Raw genomic sequence first — 24,163 nt, 5'->3', positions numbered from 1 at the left:
ACACTGTTTCAATATTACACACAAGATCCTTCACCACCAAGCTGGTGTCATCAGCAATCAGAAATATTTTTGAATCACCTGTAATATTAGAAGGCATATCATTTATATAAATAAGAAACAGCAGTGGCCCCAGCACCGACCCTTGAGGAACGCCCCACTTAACAGTGCCCCATTGGGACTGAACATCACTACCACTCTCAATATGGCGGAGAATTACCTTCTGCTATCTGTTCTTAAAGTAAGAGGCGAACCAATTGTAAGCTACTCCCCTTAATCCATAATGGTCCAACTTCTGCAGTAATATTTTGTGGTTAACACAGTCAAAAGCCTTCGTTAAATCAAAGAAAACACCTAGCGTTCGCTACCTTTTATTTAATCCGTCCAAAACCTCACAGAGCAAAAAGAGAATATAGCATTTTCAATTGTTAAGCCATTTCTAAAACCAAACTGTACATTTGACAGCAAATTATGTGAATTTAAATGCTCCAGTAGCCTTGTATATACAACCCTCTCGATAAAGTTAGCAACACCGATGGCATAGAAATAGGTCTATAATTGTCAACATTATCCCTGTCTCCCTTTTGATAAAGTGGCTTCACTACAGAGTACTTTAATCGGTCAGGAAACCGACCTGTCCTAAAGGAAAAGTTACAGATATGGCTAAGTACTGGGCTAACATACATAGAACAATACTTCAGTATTCTGCTAGATACCCCGTCATATCCTTGAGAGTTCTTGGTCTTTAGTGATTTAATTATTAACTCAATCTCCCTCTTGTCAGTAGCATGGAGGAGCATTTCAGGTAACAGTCTCGGAACACTTTTTTCTACGAGCGCTATATGATTCCCTGTTGGGACTAGGTTTCTATTTAGTTCACCTGCTATATTCAGAAAGTAATTATTAAATACTGTACATATATGCGACTTTTCAGTAACATGGACATTTCCACTACGCACTGACTCTATATCCTCGACCTGTCTCTGCAGACCAGCCACTTCCTTTACGACTGACCAGATGGTTTTAATTTTATCCTGAGACTTAGCTATTCCATCTACATACCACATACTTTTTGCCTTCCTAATAACTTTTTTAAGCACCTTACAATACTGTTTGTAATGGGCTGCTGCATTTAGATTTTGACTGTTTCTAACGTTTTGATATAATTGCCACTTTGTTCTACAAGATATTCTTATCCCTTTAGTCAGCCACTCAGGCTGCCTGTTTGTGCTAGTACCCTGTTTTCAACGTTCTAACGGGAAGCAACTTTCAAAGAGTACGAGAAAAGTCTTGATGAAAGCATTATATTTATCGTCTACTGTATCAGCACTATAAACATCTTGCCACTCTTGTTCCTTGATAAGGTTTACAAAGGTCTCTACAGCAACTGGATCAGCTTTCCTAAAAAGTTGATAACTACATTTAACATGTGTTGCAGCACAAAAATATTTTAGAGTTAAAATTTGTGCATCATGATCTGAAAGGCCATTCACCTTTTTGCTAACAGAATGCCCTTCTAGTAATGAGGAATGAACAAAAATATTGTCTATGGATGTTCTACTGTTCCCTTGGAATCTCGTTGGAAAGAATACGGTTTGCATAAGATTATATGAATTAAGGAGGTCTACCAGTATCCTTTTCCTTGCACAATCACTTATACAATTAATATTGAAGTCACCACATGTAACTAACTTTTTGTATTTCCTATAAAGTGAACCAAGAACCTCCTCTAGCTTTAGCAAAAATGTTGTGAAATCGGAGTCTGGGGATCTATAAATAACAACAGTAAGAAGTTTAGCTCCACTAAATTTAACCACACCTGCACAACATTCAAACACCTTTTCAGTGCAGTACTTTGAAACATCAATTGACTCAAATGGGATACCGTTTTTCGCATACATGGCTACTCCCCCACACCGCAAAGAGCTCCTAGAAAAGCTGCCAGTCAACCTGTATCCTGGTAAAGGAAGCCTTTGAATTATCTCCTTATTTAAGAAGTGTTCAGATATACCAATAATTTCAGAGTCAACATCTATAAGCAGTTCACTAACTTTATCTCTAATACCTTGTATATTTTGATGAAATATACTAATTCCCTCATTAATTGAATATCTAAGCTTTGTCGAAAGTGCTATCTTTGTTAGAGAGACTTCCCTTAAGCAGGAATACCTATCAGCTGACTTCAATCTAAAAAAGGTACAGTTCTAACACCCACAACTACCGGAATTTTCCCATGAGTGATCCCACCACCCCCACCTATGCTGTCACCTATAAGCTTTGCCAACCTTCCCTTCCCATACCTGTTGAGGTGCAGGCCACGTCTAGTTAAACCCGTCCTGCTGATAGACTCCACCGACACAACTGAAATGTGACTCATGCCTTCTGTCATCAGCGCACCCCCAAGTCTCATGTTATTACGCCTGACGGCTGTATTAAGATGAGGCCGATCGTGACGTTGAAACAGTCCCACAAAATGCACATTCGTGTTGCCAGTCTGAGTGGTTATCTTTTCCAGGTCACCATCTATGTCATACTCCCCATCCCTGTCAATACTATTACCAGCCCCAGGCATTATCACTACCTGATCCTCTTTAGTAAAATCCCTACATAATCCCCCTATGTTAACAGTCACCTGAGCCAATCCTGCATTAGGCTTCACAATGCTGGTGACCTGGTACTCACTGCCCAACACTTCCTGCAACTGCTGGCCTACACCTCTACCATGAGAACTACCTAACAGCAGAACCTTCTTCTTTCTCTTAGACTTTGCAACTGTCCTAGCCACCGTAACTGCTGAGGTCTGCTGCATACTTCCTACATCTACAGCTACTAGAGACTCCTCTCCACTAGACTCTGACAGTTGGTCATATCTATTGCAAACACCAATAGTAAAACTATCTGAAAATCTCCTTCTCCTAGTAGATCTCTTGCCAACTGCCAGTTCCCATTCCCCAACCCCCTTCTCTCTCCTCATCCTATCTAGCTCCTCCTGTGCGTTTTTCAACTGCACCTGAAGGGCACAGATCTTAAGCTCCTGCTCCTCTTTTAACTTACTCTTGCTACATAACCCGCAGTTCCAGGAGAGGATCTCACCAGAATGCCCACTGGCTTCCCCACTGCATTCCCCCCAGTGAAAATACTTCGAACAAGTCTCACACCGCAATCCACTACTCACGAACCTGCAGCAAAGCCCATACTTCTCACTCATGGTAAAATTTTACAGTTATTGAAAGAAGAAAACAACTTTATCTAAGTTCCGCTACTACAATAAGAAGATGTTAAAAACTGACTACAATAATCACAAACTTGCTCTACAAGAGAAGTAACTACTATTATTGCCGGTATTAATCAACAACAAATGAGAATATAACAAAAGACTAACACAGAAAGAAAATCAAACGTCTAATGACACAGTAATGAAACTGCAAGCAGTTCCCAAAAATTTCTTCTGAAGTTATTTCACCAGAAAACACCAAGAACACCGGTTGAAGACTACCAAAGTTCCTAAATAAACCACTATACACAAACAATTATTTAGTACTTAGCTTTCGATGCGCCGCTACAGCTGCAACTAGTCAGCGCGGAATGTAAACACAGGTAAGAGGTGAAGTTGCTCGATGCAGAACACTCACGAATATCAGGTCACAACACAAGAAAGGCAGAGGTGAATGAAGAAACCACTAATAAGTCACTTATATAGTAAATATTATCACAAACACCGTTAAAATATATATCTGAAACCTAAAAGTATATGAAAACTTAGAGAACAATCTCTCACTTAATTAAGTTGTCAATCAAATTGATATCAAAAGTGTGTTAGCATGAGCGAAGGGAGTTTCCAGAGGGGTGGTGAAAGTGGAGGGTGAGAAGGAGAGGGAGAGGGAGGGGGATTTCTCAGAAGGACAGCTTATCTCCAGGGGTCATGATCCATTTGACAGAACAACAGGTTAAGAAGGACTTACCAAACAAAGAAGAACAATAGGTTCGCCCCTGAATTTATTCTTGCCCCTGAATATATGTAACCCACAATGTGGGGTGATACCCCACTTGCCCCACTACTAGTATCATCACTAAACTATGTGAGCAGAGCTTCATTTCGAAAAATACAATGACTATAGTCCTCCTTACTTGCAGGCATTTGGAGTACCAACATAGCAAGACCTGGTTGACTAGTGTTAGAAGACCAATTCAGAGCAATATCTTGAAGTTTGCTGCCCCTCTTTAGAACTGTATGTTAGTCTGATTTATCTACTGATACCCCTTGGATGTGGTTGCACCTATGGTACAACCATCTGTATAATTGAGACACACAAGCCTTCCCACTGAGGCGTGGTCCATGCTTCAGACAGTGAGGGGTAGGACGAAATCTGATACTCTGTGATATGTATCTTGCCCAAGTCAGAAAGCAAACATGGTGTAATACCATTCCTCGTTTGCAACAAGTTTTACAGTGATAGGTACTCGAATAGGAGGTAATGAACTTACGGACGTACAAGACTGTTACCTGGGTAATTTAACGTCCAGATTAAAAATGTATGAAAATTTTCAGAGTTTAACGTAAGTTTACTGCATGTTTGCGATTTATGGTTTACCTGAAGTACTGATTACAAAAGATTTGAGAGAAAAACAGTGCCTATAGAAACAGCGAATCCCGTGTGAATCAGTGCAGGTGAGAGTAATGATGTTACTTTACTTCTCGAATTAGCAACCCAAAAGAGATTAAACAACTTCTTGTGGAACTGTGAAAAAGACTGGAATGAGATAAACGTGGAAAGAGCCTTCACAGGGTACATGAAAAGTACGGGTAGTAATATCCCCTAAGAAGTAATGACTAACTAGGCTGAAAATGACAATAGCAAACAGTTTTCTCGCTGAAGAACTCATGTTACTTTCCTGAGGAACGTAATGAGCGTCAGTATCCATACTATGCTAATGCAAGTTCATAACAGAATGAGTCGTGGTCTACAATGGAACAAAACAAATTTCTACACAAACCACTTACGAACATTGCAGAAACGATGTGTACTGATGGCCACAAGATACGCACTTCAAGAAATTTTAGGGAACATAGTGATTCACCTGCAGAACCGATTAATTGCCACAGCACTCCTTTGCAATTGTAGAAAAATACTGCGGTCACAGGGACTACAGTGCACTAGTAAACCTACTACAGTGTGCGTCCACTGCAGCTCTATGACACACTTCGCATTAATGTAACGTCGTCTACAGAAGAGGACGATCAAGGGATAACCTGACAACGCCGATTTATCTGTTTTCTGCTGCGAGTCCGCCAATTGCACATTAATGGAGTCGAGTTGACAAATGCTGCCTGATAGCTACAGCGAATCGAACGTTTTACTGATTAATGCATTACTGCCGTTATATAACTCAATACACTACGACGCAACGTGTAAACGGACTAATGGCTACAGCCAGTGAAATTTTAATGTCTCCTCTTTTTGACGGCAACTACCGACGATAATTATAATCCACCATTACTGACATTTTGTCTCGTTCTCCAGATAATGCACATCGGTAATCTGCACGTGTGGTGCTCAGCAGCACCTACCTGTAGGATTTGCTCCAAGTCGGTCACAAAAAAAAAAAAAAAATAGTCCTTTTTGTCATCCCATTCAACGACCGGGGCACTTGTACACGGATTCCTTTTTGGAACTTTTTAATTTTTTTGGTTGGTTGGATTTACCATGTCCAAAATTGTTTAATTGTATAACATGGTTGTTAAAGTATAACTTGGTATTTTTTTTTTCTTTCGAATAACCCATTTGGAGGGTACGATGAATCAACTTTGGCTACTCTTCATTGTATTAGATTTCTTCAGTTTCCAAATTTCCTTCATCCTTTTAGAGTGTTGTTCCCTTTCTTCTTGAGTCCACTTTCGTCTAGTTATTTTCTTTCTCTCCTGAAATTCTACCTTTTGAACTGCCTTTCTGAAATGTGTTCTGTTTTCTATTGTGTCTATTGTATCTCCAGCATTTTCAATGTCCTTTTCAGTCTCTATGAACCATGCTGGCTTGGATTTGTAGCTATTGAGTAATGTGAATATCCGCTTGGTTAGTCTGATGTTATCCATTCTGAATATATGTCCAAAAAACTGTAGTCTCCTCTTCCTCATTACATCAGTTAGTTTCTCCGTTTTCAGATATAGCTCTCTGTTTGGTCTTAACCTGTATTCAGCATTATCGTTTCTTTTAGCTCCCAGTATTTTCCTTAAAATTCTTCTTTCGACCTTCTCTAGTTTCTCAAGATCTCCATTTCTTGATAGTTTAAGTGTTTCTGCCGCATAGAGAGCTTCAGGTCTGGCCACTGTTTGGTAGTGTCTTAATTTCGTGTTCCAGGACAAGGATTTTTTAATATAAACGCTTTTGGTCATATGAAACACTCTTTCCATTTTGTGCACTCTAGTTTCTATAGCTATCTTTTCTTTGGCATTGTATGTAATCCACTCTCCTAGGTATTTAAAGGAATCTGTTTTGTGTATTGTGTTGTTGTCAACTGCAATATTTTGAGGAGCATCACAGATGTTTGTCATAAACTTTGTTTTTTCATAGGATATTTGTAGTCCTACTTTGGCTGCTTGTTTTTGTAGTTCTCTTATTTGTTCTTGGGCATTGTCTAGTGAATCTGTAATCAATGCCATGTCATCTGCGAAGGCTAAACAGTCGACAGTGATCTTGTTTGGATTTCTCCCTAGTTGAATCCCTTTAGTATTGATGGCCTTCCTCCATTCTCGAACTACCTTCTCCAAGACACAATTGAAAAGCAGAGGTGACAGACCATCTCCCTGTCGAACACCTGACTTTATTTCAAACGATTTTGAGAGCTCTCCCCTAAATTTTACTTTCGATTTTGTATTCGTCAAAGTACCTTTAATTATTGCAGTTGTTTTAGCATCGAATCCCAATTCTTTTAAGATATCAAGCAGTGTATTTCTGTCAATTGAATCATAGGCTTTTTTAAAATCCACAAAAGTAATTACATATTTTAAGTTCCTGATTTTCTTCATTTCTATTATGTTCTTTAAATTTAGTATTTGTTCTGCACATGACCTTCCCTTCCTAAATCCAGCCTGATACTCTCCTAGCTGTTTGTCAAGTATCTCTTCTGCTCTTTTTAAAAGCGCCTTAGACAAGATCTTATAGGTCACTGGTAAGAGGGAGATTCCCCTATAATTTCTAGGATCTGTTTTCTTCCCTTTTTTATGTAGTGGATGTATGTCCAGATGTCCAGTCTGGTGGTAATCCGTGTGTTGTCCAGATTTCTTTTAGTATTTCTGATAGACACTGTATCATGTTGTCAGTAGAGTACTTCCATAGTTCAGCAACTATATTATCATCTCCAGGGGCTTTATTATTTTTAAGCTCTTTTATGATTTCTTTTATTTCTTCTGTGGTTGGCGGCTTGGAGTCTGGTGGTGTTGGGTTTACAATATTGAAATTAAATTTTTCTTTCGGTGGATAACAGTTATGTAGTTCTTCAAAATATTCAGCAAGTATTCTACAGTTCTCTATGCTATTGTATGCAGTTTTCTGCGTTTTTGGGTCCGTGAAAAATAGACTAGGAGGAGAGTATTTCTTTAAGTTACTTTTGAAGGTTTTGTAAAAGTCCCTAGCATTGTTCTGTTTGAAGTTGGAGTCTATTGATGCTAGTTGGTCTTTTATGTATTGAACTTGGATCTTTTTAAGGCCTTTTGAAGCTTGCTTCCAGGCTTGTTTTAGGGAGTTCCTATTTTTATCATTTTTGTTGGCATTCCAAATGTTCCAAGCTCGTTGTCTTGTTAGGATTAGTTTGTCACACTCATCATTCCACCAGGCATGTTTCCATTTTTTGGTAAGGAGAATGGTTTCTTCTGCTATCTGTACTATATCTTTTTGAAGTTGTTCCAATGTTTTAGGTGTTTTCTTTTCTAAAAGTGTCCTGAAATTGTGTTCCTTGGTTAATTTCTGAGTGTCAAACTTTTTAGGTTGATATTCGCTCTTTCTTTTATGTATTGGTCTAATTTTGAATTTAACGACAGATAGATAGTGATCTGAATCTAAACTTGCACTCTTAGCAACTTTTACATTGAGTATCTCTGATGCAGACAGTCTGCTTATAGCAACATGGTCAAGTTGTTTCTCCCCACAGACTGGATTCGGGGATACCCATGTAGTTTGTTTGCTAGGGAGTTTTTTCCTGGCTTCCCTTTGAAGATTCTGAATCCCTCTGAATCAAATGAATGTTCATCAGTATGCCTTGTTTCTTGGAGTGCAGTTATCATTATATTTTTCTGTTTTATAAAATTTATTAACGTTTTAAGTTTTCCTGTTTTTAGAAGTGAGTTTACGTTGAACGTTGCCAAGTAGTTTATATTTTTGTGTTTAATTTTATTTGTTGCTTGCTTAAGGCAGGTTTCAGGATGCTCCGACTCATCCTTCGCACATTGCTGTAGGCCCCCAGAATCCGAATGCCTACATGCCTACTTTTAATTTCCTTAGAAATTGGAGATTGGTTACTCCCTGGGGTAAAATCTCTTACAAGATGCGTATCCATTGTTGGTTGTTTGTTGGGTTAGGGAAACAAGTCCCCTAAGGATTCTACTCGAGGTTATTAGCTCCGAGGAATGGTTTTCAGCCGCACCACTGGTGGACAGACGCTGACCACTCAGCCGCTTGTTTCAAGACAGACGCCAAGTGAATTTTTTTCTTTGGTTGCCTCTTCCGCTAGTTCCGCCATACCGAGAACTATTCCCCGCCTTCACTACCGTTGAGGTCTTCACTGTAGTCCTAGCAAGGAGCCCTTACAAGGTGCTATCACCCGGGCCAGGTGAACCTTGGTTTTTTAACGAGGTTGTTACTCCTCCCCCTCCTCCTTCCTCACCTCTTGTATGGTGAGGCCCCGGGCTTGGGACCGGCGTAGCGGAGTTTATAACTTGGTATATACACTTCTAACTCAACATTCCTTCTTAGAGTGCAAAATAATTTTACATAGGTTCAGATCGAGTGCCTAAACGTGCCTTGGTTTCGGGAGAGGTTTACACAATTGTGGCGGCAGGTTTATGCGTATCATAGAATACAATAATGAGTAGAACACATTGTTAAACTTTTCAAAATATGATTTATTTCCAGTAAACAAAATTACAGTCTTACACCAATTAACATGATAAAGCACAACAACGTTGCTGGGAGTAAACAATTTTTTAGGTGAAGTTCCACCGGTTAGCATAATATGGTCTATATGGAAGATTGAATGTTAATTAAAGGTCAGTTCATCACCGTTGTCGAAGTTACAATTTATACGACAAAAAAAATATGTGTTTCCTGTGGCACAACCATAGTGAGCCTACCTTTTACATATAAGCCACTATTCCCTTCTTGTTTTCTTTTGCATTGATTGTACCGTTTAAAGCAGTAAATACAAAGTTAATTTCTGTCGTCTTTACTAGACTGCTGCTAGCTGTAAGGCCAAGGGAGAAGAACTGGATGGGACATTTGTGGAGACGAAAGCGAATGCTAACAGTCGCTTTGGAAGGATTAATTTGTGAGAGGAGATTGAGAGAAGGAGGAGATACAAGATGATAGACGATGTAAAGGGAAGTGATAATTACGAGAACATGAACAGGATGGCAGAAGACAGGAGAGCATTGAGAGTAACCATGTGAATACCTGCCATTTGACAGTACATTAACGTTGAGATAAGCAGTAGGCCTACCCTTGTTCTTGCTTTTAGCACTATCTTACCCTCAAACGTCCTTACTATCACAAAATTAATTCTTTCTATTTGAGATTCCTTGTGTCCAAATAACTTTTTTAGCAAATTGAACCTTTTATTGTCATCTGCCTTCGTTTTTTTAGATTGGGTTTCCAACTGCTGTGTCTTAAAGTTTCCTTGAAGGGGTATCAGTTAGGATGGCAATGCAAAACAGTGCATAAACGTATCCCAGAAATAAGTAAACGAGCCCCATCGCCATGTTTGAATTAATGTCGAAAACTTAGTAGTAACTTACAGGATTTCAAATTATATGGATGTAACTTATAATGCAGAATACTCTCCTGTAAACGCACACATATTTATCTAGTCTCAGTTCGAAAAGGTATGCTCCTAGGAGCTTCGATATTTAAGTTCGCGTGCTAAGACGTTCACTCAACTGGTACCATGAAGTCTGTGAGAACCCTCAGTGGATGGGAGTACTAATCTTCTTTTATTGGTAGCGCTCTAGCAAGATTGGTTCTCGAGAAAGTGCTTTGCGTAAACGTACCCGATGGGTTAACGTTTCCTGGTCTCCCCTAGTGGTGGAAAGAGCGGAGAAAGAATGTAAGTTGGATAAACACTTTAAGATGATTTAATCGTTTGTTCAGAGGTTCATTTGTGCGTCTGGGTGCACTATTCACATCGTTATTTGAATATAATATACACAGTTTTGTTTCAAATGACACCACGCATTTTCACCTCAGGCTCCGTTTTCCAGCACTATTTACAATGTCTAACAATCACCAAAGGTGTTGTACATGTAAGTTTTAGACTCACTGGAGGAGGACGGTATCGATACGGAAGGTTATATTCCCCCAATAGTTCTGGCCAGAATTTATGGCGCACCGTAATTTAGCGACGGTAGATGTTATTAAAACAAAAAAGCAGTGAAATTTACCCAGTTATAGCTCTTAAGCCATCGTTAGGAGACACTAATTTGTTCAGAAATTTATAAAACATCACTGTTTTGCCAGTAAAATCTGTTGCGTAGTATACAGGGTGATTCAGTGATGATGTCACAAACTTTGAGGGATGAGGGAGAATGGTAAGTATATCATTTGGAGGTATGGGCCCTGGTCATAAATGACCGAGTCGAAAGTTATAAGCAAAAATAGTTCTGAATCCTGAGACTGTGGAATACGCGTACTGGTACTGTTGTTCCTAAGAGTGCAGGGTAAACAACTTTCAGAGGTGATTGTGTTACCACACCAGCAAATGTGTTCTAAGGGTAACGTCTTCGACTGGTGACCGAACCTCCCGGGTCCCGGGTACGAAGCTCGCTAAAATTACGAATAAAAATCATTAGCAATAGCAGCCAAAGACTTCCGACATAATAAACCCCCTTCGTTCCGACAACGGCCTTGTCAAAGGCGGGGTAGGAGCGGACAGAGGCTCAGTGCACTCTCTTGCCCTTGAGCTGGGAATCTACCACTAAAAGGCGGAAGAATTAGCAATGATCAATTATATGAGGATACAGGAGGCAATGGAAACCTCTCCATGAAAGACACATAATGTGTATCCATAGGTATGTGGCCTGTAATTGACAAAAGTATCATGATGATCTCCCCATTGGCAAAAAATTCCGCACTACTCCCAAATTCGGATTTCCGGGAGGGGACTGCCAAGAGGGAGGTGACCGTGAGAAAGAGATTGAACAACCAGCGATCGGGTAACTTTCTACGAATCGGAGTGTAGAATTTCAGAAGTTTGAACGTGGTAGGGAAGCTAGAAAATCTAAAAAGGGAAACGCTAAGGCTCGGTCAAGATATAGTGGGGTCAGTGGAATGGAATGGAAAGGAGACAAGGATTTCTGGTGAGACGAGTATACGGTAATATTAACAGCAGCAGAAAATTGTATAACTGGAATAAGATTTGTTATGAATAGAAAGGCAGGGCAGAGAGTGAGTTACTGTGAACTGTTAAGTGATAGGATTGTTTTCATCAGAACTGACAGTAACTGACACCGACAATAATAGTTCAGGTATACATGCCGACGTCGCAAGCATAAGATTAAGAGGTCTAGAAAGTATATGAGGATTTTGAACCGTAATTAAGTACGTAAAGGCAGACGAAAACTAATAGTCGGATTGGAATGCCGTTGTAGGCGAAGTAGAAGAAAAGTTTACGGGAGAATATGGTCTTGGCACTAAAATGAGAGAGGAGGAAGACTAATGAAGTTCTGCAATACGTTTCAGCTAGTAATAGCTAATATTCTGTTCAAGAATCACAAGAGAATGAGGCATATGTGGAAAAGGCCCAGAGATACGGGAAGATTCCATATAGATTACATAATGCCCAGGCAGAAATCAGATATTGGATTATAAGACGTAGCCAGGAGCAGGTATAATATCAGATCACAATTTAGTAACGCTGAAGAGTGAGCTGGAGTGTCGCGGGCTAGTCAGGAAGCATCAATGCGTAAAGAAGTGGGATACAGAAACTCCAAGGAATGAAGAGATGCGCTTGAAGTTGTCTGTAGCTATAAATACTGCGATAATGAACAACTAATCTGGCTGTTCAGATGAAGAGGAATGGACATCTCTAAAAAGAACAGTCACAGAAGCTGTAAAGAAAAACTCAGGTATACGGAAGATAAGTGCGGAGAAAACCGATGAAATAATTCAGCTTATCGAATAAAGAAGGAAGTACAGAAATGTTCAGGGAAATTCAGGTATACAGAAATACAAGTCACAAAGTGATAAAATAAACAGGAAGTGCAGGGAAGCTAAGGCGAAATGGCTGCATGTAAAACGAGAAGAAATCGAAAAAAAATGACAGTCGTAAGGACTGACTCAATGTACAGAAAAATCAAAACAACTTTTCATGAAATTAAAAGCAAGGCGCTAACATTGACAGTGCAATGAGAATTCCACTGTTAAATGTAGGGGAGAGAGCGAATACGTGGAAAGAGTATAATGAAGGGCTATGTGAGGGGAAGGGCTCGTCTGATGACGTGATGGAAGAAGAACAAGGAATCGATATCGAAGAGATAGGGGATCCAGTACTAGAATCAGAATTTAAAAGAGCTTTGGACGACTTAAGATCATAAAGGCACAAGGAACGGGCAACATTTCATCGGAATTTCTAAAGCGTTTGGGGGAAGTGGCAACAAGACGACTGTTCACGTTGATGTCTAGGCTGCATGAGATTAGCGATATACCATTTCGGAGAAACACCATCCATACAATTCCGAAGACAGCAAGAGCCGACAAGTGCAAGAATTATCGAAAAATCAGCTTAAGAGCTCACGCATCAGAGCTCTGACAATAACAATATACAGAGGAACGGAAAAGAATATTGAGGATATGTTAGACGAAGACAAGTTGTTCTTTAGGAAATATAAAAGCACCAGACAGACAGTTCTGACGTGGTTGATAAAGGAAGTAAGACTGAAGAAAAATCAAGACAGGTTAACAGGATTTTTCGGCTTGGAGAAAGCGTTCGACAATGCAAAATGGTGCAAGATTGTTGTTCAAAATTCTGAGAAAAATAAAAAACACGCATTAAAAAGGGTATAAGGCAGGGATGTAGTCTTCAGCCCCTCGTCATTAATCTAAACATCGAAGAAACAATGACAGAAATGAAGGGATGGTTCAAGAATGGAATTATAATTCAAGGAAAAAGGATATTAGTCATAAGAATCGCTGATGGTGTTGCTATCGTCAGGGAAAGTGACGAAGAATAAAAGGATCTTTTTGATGGAATGGGCAGTCCATTGAGTAGAGATTAGGAGTGAGAGTAAATCACAGAAAGATGAAAGTAATGAGGAGCAACAGAAATGAGAACAGCGAGAGACTTAACTTCAGAATTGTTGATCACGAAGCGGACGAAGCTAATGAATGCTGCTGCTTAGGCAGCAAAAGAACTCGTGATGGACAGAGCAAAGAGGACATAAAAAGCAACTAACACAGGAAAAAGGGCAGTCCTGGCGTAGAGGATTATACTAGTATCACACGTAGACCTTAATTTAAGGAAGAAATTTCTGAGGATGTACGTTTGGAGCACAGCATTGTATGGTAGTGAAATATGGGCTACGGAAAAACCGGGACAAAAAAGAATTGATTCATTTAAGATGTGGTGTTACAAGAGAATGTTGAAAATTTGGAGGAATAATAAGGTATGCGATGAGGAGACTCTCCGCAGAATCGGCGAAGAAAAGAATGTATGGAAAACACTGAAAACAAGAAGGGACAGCATGATGGGATATCTGTTAATACAACACGGAATAACTTCCATAGTTGCAACTGTAGAACGTAAAAACTGCAGAGGAAGATAGTGATTGGAATACGTCCAGCAAATAATTGAGGACATTGGTTGCAAGTGCTTCTCTGAGATGAAGAGGTTGGTACAGGAGAGTAATTCGTGGCGGGTAGCATCAAACCAGTCAGAAGGCAGACGTTTTAAGAGTGATGGATGGACCAAAAAAGAAAAAATGCATAGTAAACATGGGCATCAAATTGCATGCCTTAAGGACTATGAGCACTTGTTTGCCTTCAACACTGTGAAATGCATCTACTCTATTGAAAGCTCTTTGTTTTCAACGTTTTTACGTAGTAGTATTGACCAAAACAGGAAAAGAAAACCACTAAAACTAAACGCCTATAATATGCATACCTTAAGAGCTATGGACACTTGTTAAGTAGAAGAGAAGTGTTCTACAGTAGTGTAGATGAAGAAGTATGTATGTATTAGAAGGATAGGAAGAGAGTTGAAGGTCAGATAACGATCTTATCTCAGGGTCACTTATAAGGTCTTCCAGTGTCAGGTTACATACTTGGACGACTTGTATTCGAGATCACCCTCACTCTCCTACCCCCTGGGAACCATCGAGAATTGATCAAGGTCACCCAGAAGAATGCCCACCTCTCCTCTACCCCTCTTCCCCATCACCACCCCTCCTCTTCCCCCAGACCAATGAGATTACAGAAACCCCACCCCATCTGTATTTTTTATAAGTGGGGTACTTGAGTGGTTGGTGTTCACTCTGAAACAGTAGATAACAGGGAGAGTATCAGGATGTGTCTATTTGTTAATAATAAATTAATGCTATCACATTGAGGCATGTTACTTGAACTCTAGCCTATGGCTATTTGTTAATAACAATTTCATATTACACTACTGGCAATTAAAATTGCTACACCAAGAAGAAATGGAGATGATAAACGGGTATTCATTGGACAAAAATATTATAATAGAAGAGACATGTTATTATATTTTCACGCAATTTGGGTGCATAGATCCTGAGAATTCAGTACCCAAAACAACCACCTCTGGCGGTAATAACTGCCTTGATACACCTGGGCATTGAGTCAAACAGAGTTTGGGTGGCGTTTACAGGTACAGCTGCCCATGCAGCTACAACACGATACCAAAGTTCATCAAGAGTAGTGACTGGCGTATTGTGACGAGCCAGTTGCTCGCCCACCATAGACCAGACGTTTTCAATTGGTGAGAGATCTGGAGAATTTGTCTGGCCAGGGCAGCAGTCGAACATTTTCTGTATCGAGAAAGGTCCGTACAGGACCTGCAACATGCGGTCGTGCATTATCCTGCTGAAATGTAGGGTTTCGCAGGGATGGAATGAAGGGTAGATCCACGGGTCGTAACACATCTGAAATGTAACATCCACTGTTCAAAGTGCCGTCAATGCGAACAAGAGGTGACCGAGACGTGTAACCCCATACCATCACGCCAGGTGATGCGCCAGTATGGCGATGACGAATACACGCTTCCAATGTGCGTTCACCGCGATGTCGCCAAACACGGATGCGACCGTCATGATGCTGTAAACAGAACCTGGATTCATCCGAAAAAATGACGTTTCCCCATTCGTGCAGCCAGGTTCGTCGTTGAGTACACTATCGCAGGCGCTCCTGTCTGTGATGCAGCGTTAACGGTAACCGCAGCCATGGTCTCCGAGCTGATAGTCCATGCTGCTGCAAACGTCGTCGAAGTGTTCGTGCAGATGGTTGTTGTCTTGCAAAGGTCCCCATCTGTTGACTCAGGGATCGAGACGTGGCTGCACGATACGTTACAGCCATGCGGATAAGATGCCTGTAATCTCGACTGCTAGTGATACGAGGCTGTTGGGATCCAGCACGGCGTTCCGTATTACCCTCCTGAACCCACCGATTCCATATTCTGCTAACACTCATTGGATCTCGACCAACGCGAGCAGCAGTGTCGCGATACGATAAACCACAATCCGATCTTTATCAAAGTCGGAAACGTGATGGTACGCATTTCTCCTCCTTACACGAGACATCGCAACAACGTTTCACCAGGCAACGCCGGTCAACTGCTGTTTGTGTATGAAAAATCGGTTGGAAATTTTCCTCATGCCAGCACGTTTATGTGTCGCCACCGGCGCCAACCTTGTGTGAATGCTCTGAAAAGCTAATTAGTTGCATATCACATCATCTTCTTCCTGTCGGTTAAATTTCGAATCTGTAGCACGTCATCTTCGTGGTGTAGCAATTTTAATGACCAGTAGTGTTTGTTACTTGAGGCACCAGCAGAGGCCGCACCGAGACACATTAAGTACTCTCATTCATCCACAATTTTACGTAGGCTTAGTAGTGGCATATCACTCTCTCACTTGAACAACAATGTCAGTCAGATTAACACTCACATTTTAGGTCATGAATCCGGCGTTCCCCATTACTGCATTTGCTTTTGTCTACATGAGAAAATTGTTGGCAGAATGTTCTTGTAATCATGTAACCTGTAGAGAGCTTGTACACGAGGGCTGTAGTGGAGGCGACCAAGAACAGGGAGCGAGAGGAATTGGCCGCCATAAATGCTGGGCACAGTGACCTGGTTATGCGAGTGATTCTGGGAAACAGTGTTCAGTGTTTCTTACCAGCAGAAGGACTTCTGGCTTACGTTCTCTCCTCCTTCTGTTTAAGGCCAGACGGAAGGACGCCAGTTTGCAAAACATTTTACCTGTGGCAGGCGCCCGTCCATTACAGAAGATGGCCTGATTGCTGAAAGTGGATGGAGGAAGCCATTTAAGAGAGACAGCTGTAACCCGAGTTTTAGTGTAAATGGTGGTGAGATCATAAATCTCCATATATTATCATGGTAGAAGCTGGGATAATAAAGACAGGGAGGCTGGCGTACTTTTCTAGTGGAGGTAGGACTGGAACCCTCATGACGCCAGGAAGTCGCCAGGTTCTTTTAGTGAGCGGCAGAAACTTATATTTCATGGGCACGACTGTCTGGGAAGCTTAACAGCCATCTTTCAGAAATTGGAAATGGTCAGCTCGGGAAGAGGAGACCACTCTATGAATGAGGGACTGTGGTTTCTAAATAGATGTTTTTTGGCAAAACATGGTCGTGCTTACCGTGAGAAAACGCTTATCTACTCTAGAGTCTTCTTTTTCCACACAAGAGAGATTTGGAAGGGCTGATTGGCTCCTCTCAGAATACACAAAGGAGAGGCTTGCCTCCCAGTGTACGAACCCCAGTGCTTTGTATGGATTGGCTACTGGGCCAACAGGACAGTCAACAGGGGAAATTCACTGGGCAGAGCAAAGTTCGATTGATATGTGCAATGTGCAGAGAGTTTCGTTTTGCTAATTTGGCTCCTCTTTCGAGACTTGGGGAAAGTGGTTGCGATTCTTCTAGGGAACATCGCCTTCTGGTCTTCTCCTGGTGCAGTTGCAGTTTCCAACTGCACTGACAGTGGAACTGCGTATCATCTCGGACATATCGTGTGTCACGAGGGTTAACTTATTCGTCATGAGTCGGCCATCTGACAATTCCAGCACGCGTCCGTTGTACCTGTGAGTCAAATTGGTCTGGCCAGACCAGCGAACGGCTGCATCTCACACTGAAATCTGACGAGATTTCAGAGCTCTAATAGGGAAGTTTCCCATGTTCTAATAATCAAGACGCCAATCCGCGTAGTTTGTAAATTTTCGTGGACGCGTCAGAACATTACAGCTGCCGCAGTGGGCTGCTCCTCACCCACGGCTCCCCGTCGTTTGCTGCCACCCGCATCATAGTGAAAGGGAAAGTATTACTGCACCGGCGTAAACTTGTTAAATGATATTCAGAGCTCCCTGTTCTCCGGTAAACCATAGTTCGTGATGTATTTGGTCGTAGTGGATTCCACTTGAACAGAATCGGGCCTCACAGTGGATTCGTGTAAACAATGTCGGATTGCGTTGTTAAAGGCATTAATTTATGGGAGAATCTGTATAGTTTACACACCAAAGTATGCTTTGCCTATCAAATGCCATTCCTTAAAGGATCAGTGTTTGTCATTTTTGTGGAAGATTCATCAGCTGCTTCTCCAGAAAGTTGTAATTACTGAAGATTTCATAAAACTTGTCATTATTTTCTAAATACAGTTGGAAACTGTCACTGTTCTCATCCATACTTCCTCTTCCATTCACTGTTTTTATTTTATTGTGCTGGTACATGGGTACACCAGCAATTTAATTTTCAGGATTATTACATTAGTTAATTTGATTATTAACTTGACTTCTGAAAGTGATTATATGGATAGAGCAACAAACGTGCCATGAGTAAATTCACTAATTCATGTTGAAGACTCATGTGAGTAGCACATGATTTAAAGGTTATTGCCAAGATAAATAATATTTTTCTTTATATAAAGATAATGACATTTAGCTTCACTCATATATTTATCATTAAAGGAATGTTTCACCCATTTTTTAGTATTTTTCCATGTTTTTCCGTATTTTCCTCAGTTTAATATATTTCTCCACATTTTTTGCATCCTTCAAAAATGTTCAAATGTGTGTGAAATCTTACGGGACTTAACTGCTAAGGTCATCAGTCTCTAAGCTTACACACTACTTAACCTAAATTATCCTAAGGACAAACACATACACCCATGCCCGAGGGAGGACTCGAACCTCCGCCGGGACCAGCCGTTGCATCCTTCCAAAATTGTAAATATGTTATCAATTTACATGAGTTTCATCTCACTACACTCGACATCACATCAACACCGCAAAGACGTCATGATGCTCTTTGCCTATCACAGTGCAGCATGGTCCGAATTATTTATCATTAGTAAGGCCCCACTTCATTACTGCCGCATGTGATGTAATATTGTACGTGTTAGAAAGGAACACGTTGGTAGAAATAAATACATCATATCCTATTAATGATATCATAGAAAATTCTATAAGCACTGCAGCTTTATTGATTTCCAGCCAAAGATACTATATCTCTAAGAAATATCACACCACAATAGATAAACCCCCTGCTAAGCCACCACCACCTTACTAGATTGTGTGACATCATAGCAAAATTCTGATGTTTCCAACCAAAGATACTGTTTATGTATCATAATGCTACAAAAAATACGCACCTAGACAGCGATACCCAACCAGTATCTGCAACTTCCCCAGCGACACTGCTCCAACCCAGCAATGGTCGAGTAAATTAATTATTATAGGTGCAATCTTCTCCGATCTAGTTATTGGCATAAAAGACAATGCTGCTATATCAGCTCTGCTTGAGATACCTTCCACGCATGGTAATAATGGCAAACAGATCCAACATTTAGGTGGAAATGTCAAAGACTACTGCAATTAGGCACCAAGATTACGAATAAGTTCCCTCCTCCAGTGCATTGGCCGGATAATGCAGATCGAACCAGTGAAGTGAGATACCATTAGGGTATGGAACTCCTCGAGCGACCGCGACTGCCTCCGAATGCCTGGTCACGAACGAGTGAACATTTCTGCGCAACACTATGACAGACCATCTCCACAAGAATGGTAGAGAAATTTGCGTTGTGTAAACAATTTGTTTGTGTAACCGTGTCCCGGCCATGAAATCTAGTATTCAGGGATGGAGCATCCGAACACCGCAAACCAATTGTAACGCCTATGCGTTCACCAGTGTAAATCTGTGGACGCCTTTGGTGGTAAGCATTGCTAACAATTTAAGCGCCAAGCACTCCCACGCCCTGCCCTCCCCCCCCCCCCCCCCCCCCCCTCGCTGGATCAACAGGAATGAAAGTTTCTAAACTAGCAAATATATATGGGCTGCGTCAGTGGCAGTTACCCAGAGCTCCCAGGTAAGGTGAAGACACGTAACACGATATAAACTACTGTATAATTATTAGAGGAGGTGTGAATTGCTATAAAACATGTAAAAATTCGAGTAGGAGAGCCATCAGTCCTTCTGTGAGCATCCCATTGGTGAGGTTAGTCAGGGGTTCCCTTCAGATATGGGAAGACTGGTGCAACTCCTGTATTCTTCACCCATACATGCAAGTCATACTGAGAATATTAGGAAAAAATTAGCGGCAGTGGGAGAACAGCCGGGACTCTCGGGAAGAATAAAAAGGCATGTAACTCTCGCAATATTGTGTGCTGCGTCACTATAAAACTGACAAATGGATACGGAGTATATGCCTCCGCCCTCCATATCCAAATGAGGCTGAGCAATGGTCAGAGTGCAGCAAAAAATAAACTGTTTCCACTTACCAAGTAGTCGACTCAAAGAGGTCGTGACATTTCTCCCGCTCTACGACAAAATTCTGCTGCAGTTGTAGCATTCGCGTCCTGTCTATCGATAAGGCTCCGAATAAATTTTGGACGAGGTGCTGCGCATTTCTCTTCGGGAGCTGCCGTAACACCACCGCCACAGCAGTAAACCCCGTGGACCGCGAGCAGGCTACTCCAGCATAGCCAGCTCTGGGAATATTGGCCAACCGCGCCCTACCAAAACTTTTGCATATTGCATATATGCGGCCGCTAGTCTAGGGGGGGAGGGAGGCACCACCATCTTATTGGCTCCAGGTAACGACGAGAAATCATCCTATGCGTCAGAGAATCCCAACTCTGTGTGTATGTAGCTACCGTTAGCGGTCAAGAAGAACCTTTCCCTGCCAGCGATCACAACGCGTAGAGCAAACGGCGAGGTCATTCGGCGAACGGTAAATCAAACAGAAGCGGAGCAGTACCCACGGACAGGCAGTGGTAACGATCAGTGTATCAGAAGACAGGACCACACATTGTTTTCTACGAAGAGATCGTAGAAGTGAATCTTTGGTTGCTTGTGGATATGCTGTAACACACCCCTTAGTGAGTAGAAGACTTCTCTCAATACCAATAGCATAATGCTCGACTTATTACCTGTAGGTTCAATCAACACCCTCTTTTCTTGGAAACTCTATTGACAACTGACATTCGCAGCCAATGTAACGTAGAGAAATTATGACTCGTACAGGTAGACGCTTCCCCTCTACACCCGGTCTTTTTCGCAGTACAAGGTAGCATATGGAACATTTTTGGGTGTATTCTAAAAAAAATTAGGAAGAGGCATCATGATCGCCTGATCGTTTTATAAGCAAAAAGCCACCTACAGGTCAGGCAAGCATTAAAAAACACTCTGAATTGGTGCACAAACATATTTGTTCGGAGATATACGTATACAGTATGTGACAAAGGTATCAGGGCACCCCCAAAAACATACGTTTTTCATATTAGATGCGTTTTGCTGCCACCTACTGCCACGTACTCCATATCAGCGACCTCAGTAGTCATTAGACATCGCGAGAGAGCAGAATGGGGTGCTCCGCGGAACTCACGGACTTCAAACGTGGCCAGGTGATTGGGTGTCACTTGTGTCGTACGTCTGTACGCGAATTTTCCACACTCCTAAACATCCCTAGATCCACTCTTTCCGATGTGATAGTGAAGTGGAAACGTGAAGGGGCGCGTAGAGCACATAGCGTACAGGCCGACCTCGACTGTTGACTGACAGAGACCGCCGGCAGTTGAAGAGGATCGTAATGTGTAATAGGCAGACGTCTATCCAGACCATCACATAGAAATTACAAATTGCCTCAGGATCTACTGCAAGTACTATGACAGTTACGCAGGAGGTGAGAAAATTTGGATTTCATAGTCGAGCGGCTGCTCATAAACCACACATCACGCCGGCAAATGCCCAAGCGACGCCTCGCTTGGTACAAGGAGCTTAAACATTGGACGATTGACCAGTGAAAAAACGTTGCGTGGAGTGACGAATCACGGTATACGATGTGGCGATCCGATGGCAGGGTGTGGGTACAGCGAATTCCCGGTGAACGTCATCTGCTAGCGCGTGTAGTGGCAACAGTAAAATTCGGAGGCGGTGGCGTTATGGCGTGGCCGTGTTTTTCAAGGAGGGTGCTTGCACCCCTTGTTGTTTTGCGTAGCGTTATCACAGCGCGGGCCTACATTGATGTTTAAAAGTGCCTTCTTGCTTCCCGCTGCCGAAGAGCAATTCGGGGATGGCGATTGCATCTTTCAGCGCCAACGAGCACCTGTTCATAAAGTACGGCCTGTGGCGGAGCGGTTACATGACAGTGATATGTCTGTAATGGACTGGCTTGCACTGAGTCCTGACCTGAATCCTATACAACACCTCTGGGATGTTTTGGAACGCCGACTTCGAGTCAGGCCTCACCGACCGACGTCGTTACCTCTCCTCAGTGCAGCACTCCGTGAAGAATGGGCTGCCATTCCCCAAGAAACCTTCCAGCACCTGAATGAAAGCATGCCTGTGAGAGTGGAAGCTGTCATCAAGGCTAAGGGTGGGCCAAAACAATATTGAATCCCAGTATTACGGATAGAGAGTGCCACGAACTTGTAAGTCACTATCAGCCAGGTGTCAAGATACTTTTGATCTCATAGGGTATAAAGACTGGTGTGACAGTAAAATAGGCCTCTATGAAAGAGCTACAATATCTCACAATAATAAGAGCCCACATCTACTGGCCCAACCTGACATTGGTGGTGCATGGCGGATCCGTAACACATCTGGGGATGCTGTTTTTGCATACATAGCTGTAAATACATAATAAAGCGTGTTTCCCAGTCTTGGTTCTATTGACAGTAACGGGGCAGAAGAAATGATTTCTATCATCTGCAGAGTAACTCCATCAGTAGGTCGTCTACAAAACAGCTGCCAGTATCGCTGTACTGTGCAATCGATTTTCACGTTATAGCTATAGGCTTACAATGCACATTTTCGTAAACCGTTACAGGTCTTGATTCTCTTTTTTTTTAAGTACACGAGTGTATCGAGGTATGGTATTGTGTCCTGCCATAATCAAAAAATATAACATCTACATATTCTAATTTTAGGGGCCATGAAGAGAAAAGACGCCAAGATTACGTGATCAACAAGTGTAAGTTAGTATTGCGTCCCAATAGACAAAACTGCAGCACGACCTTAGGACTGCATATACGGGAACTTCAATAGGTAATGGTCTGAATGTGCTCGCCACACATTGCCTTCATTATTTTTCCCGAAGTTATAATTTGTTTTTTATCTATGCTAGCAAGACAGTCCAGTCGGGCCCTCTAAGAGATGTAATAGTGTTTTTTGCATTTTCAGATTTAGTGTCTCTTGCATTTTCCACATTCTCAAGACAAGCAGGAAAAAAAGTCTCTGGGTAGGATTGTGTATCATACTGATCTTCTTACGACGAATAGACAGCCATTCATCCAGAGACAGTCCACAGCAGACCTGCCAGCATCGCTGTTTCGTAGTTCATGTACTTGATTTCCAGGTTAGAAAAATTAAAACTATAGACGTTCCTGATTACCTGTAATGTATGAAAATTTTCGTAAGTCGACAGTATTTAGCATAATCTCCGGAAGGTGATGGTTTAGACACCATGTTAGTCTGCCTTAGTAATCGTAAATGTGCTCCTTAGCCGCGCGGGGTAGCCACGGTTCGCGAGGCTGCCCCCGTCGGAGGTTCGAGTCCTCCCTCGGGATGGTTGTGTGTGTGTTGTCCTTAGTTTAAGTTAGTTTACATTAGAGTAAGTAGTGTGTAAGCCTAGGGACCGATTACCTTAGCAGTTTGGTCCCATAGGAACTTACCGCAAAACTCCAAACTTGTGTGCCTTAGCATGATAAAATGATCAAAATGACCACAAAGAGGAAATGCTTGTTTACTAATGATGGTTAGTACAAGTAGTAAAAAACCCTCAGGCAAAGATCATGCTGACGATACCACCATTCAAGCAATCTTCTCGTCACATCTTTTAAATGTGATTGTACCTGCAATCCAGTTACATTATCTTTTTGTGTGTGCTGCAAGTGGATGTCCCAACGCCGTTTGGGGTGGTGCACGAGTTCAGCAACGACAGCAAACATGCACTCAAGATGGTATCACTTTTGGTCATACCCTGTGAGTGTGGATATAATTACACTCTCTTACGTGTGTACTGTGACATGGATATCCTAAGGCCAGGGGTACGGTGGCTGTGACTTTCCTCTGTATGTATGGCATTTCCCAAAATGCATACTAATGGAGGAAATTCACTTTAATGATACCCAGGCCGCTTAACAGCAAGAGGCTAATTGCTTATTTAAATAATAACGTATGACTGTAATATGTTAGAGGATGGAGACAGGAGGTCGTAGGCTGA

Source organism: Schistocerca serialis, chromosome 5 (assembly GCF_023864345.2).
Source record: "Schistocerca serialis cubense isolate TAMUIC-IGC-003099 chromosome 5, iqSchSeri2.2, whole genome shotgun sequence".
In the NCBI taxonomy this organism is placed as follows: domain Eukaryota; kingdom Metazoa; phylum Arthropoda; class Insecta; order Orthoptera; family Acrididae; genus Schistocerca; species Schistocerca serialis.
Note: the sequence above shows the minus strand (reverse complement) of the source record.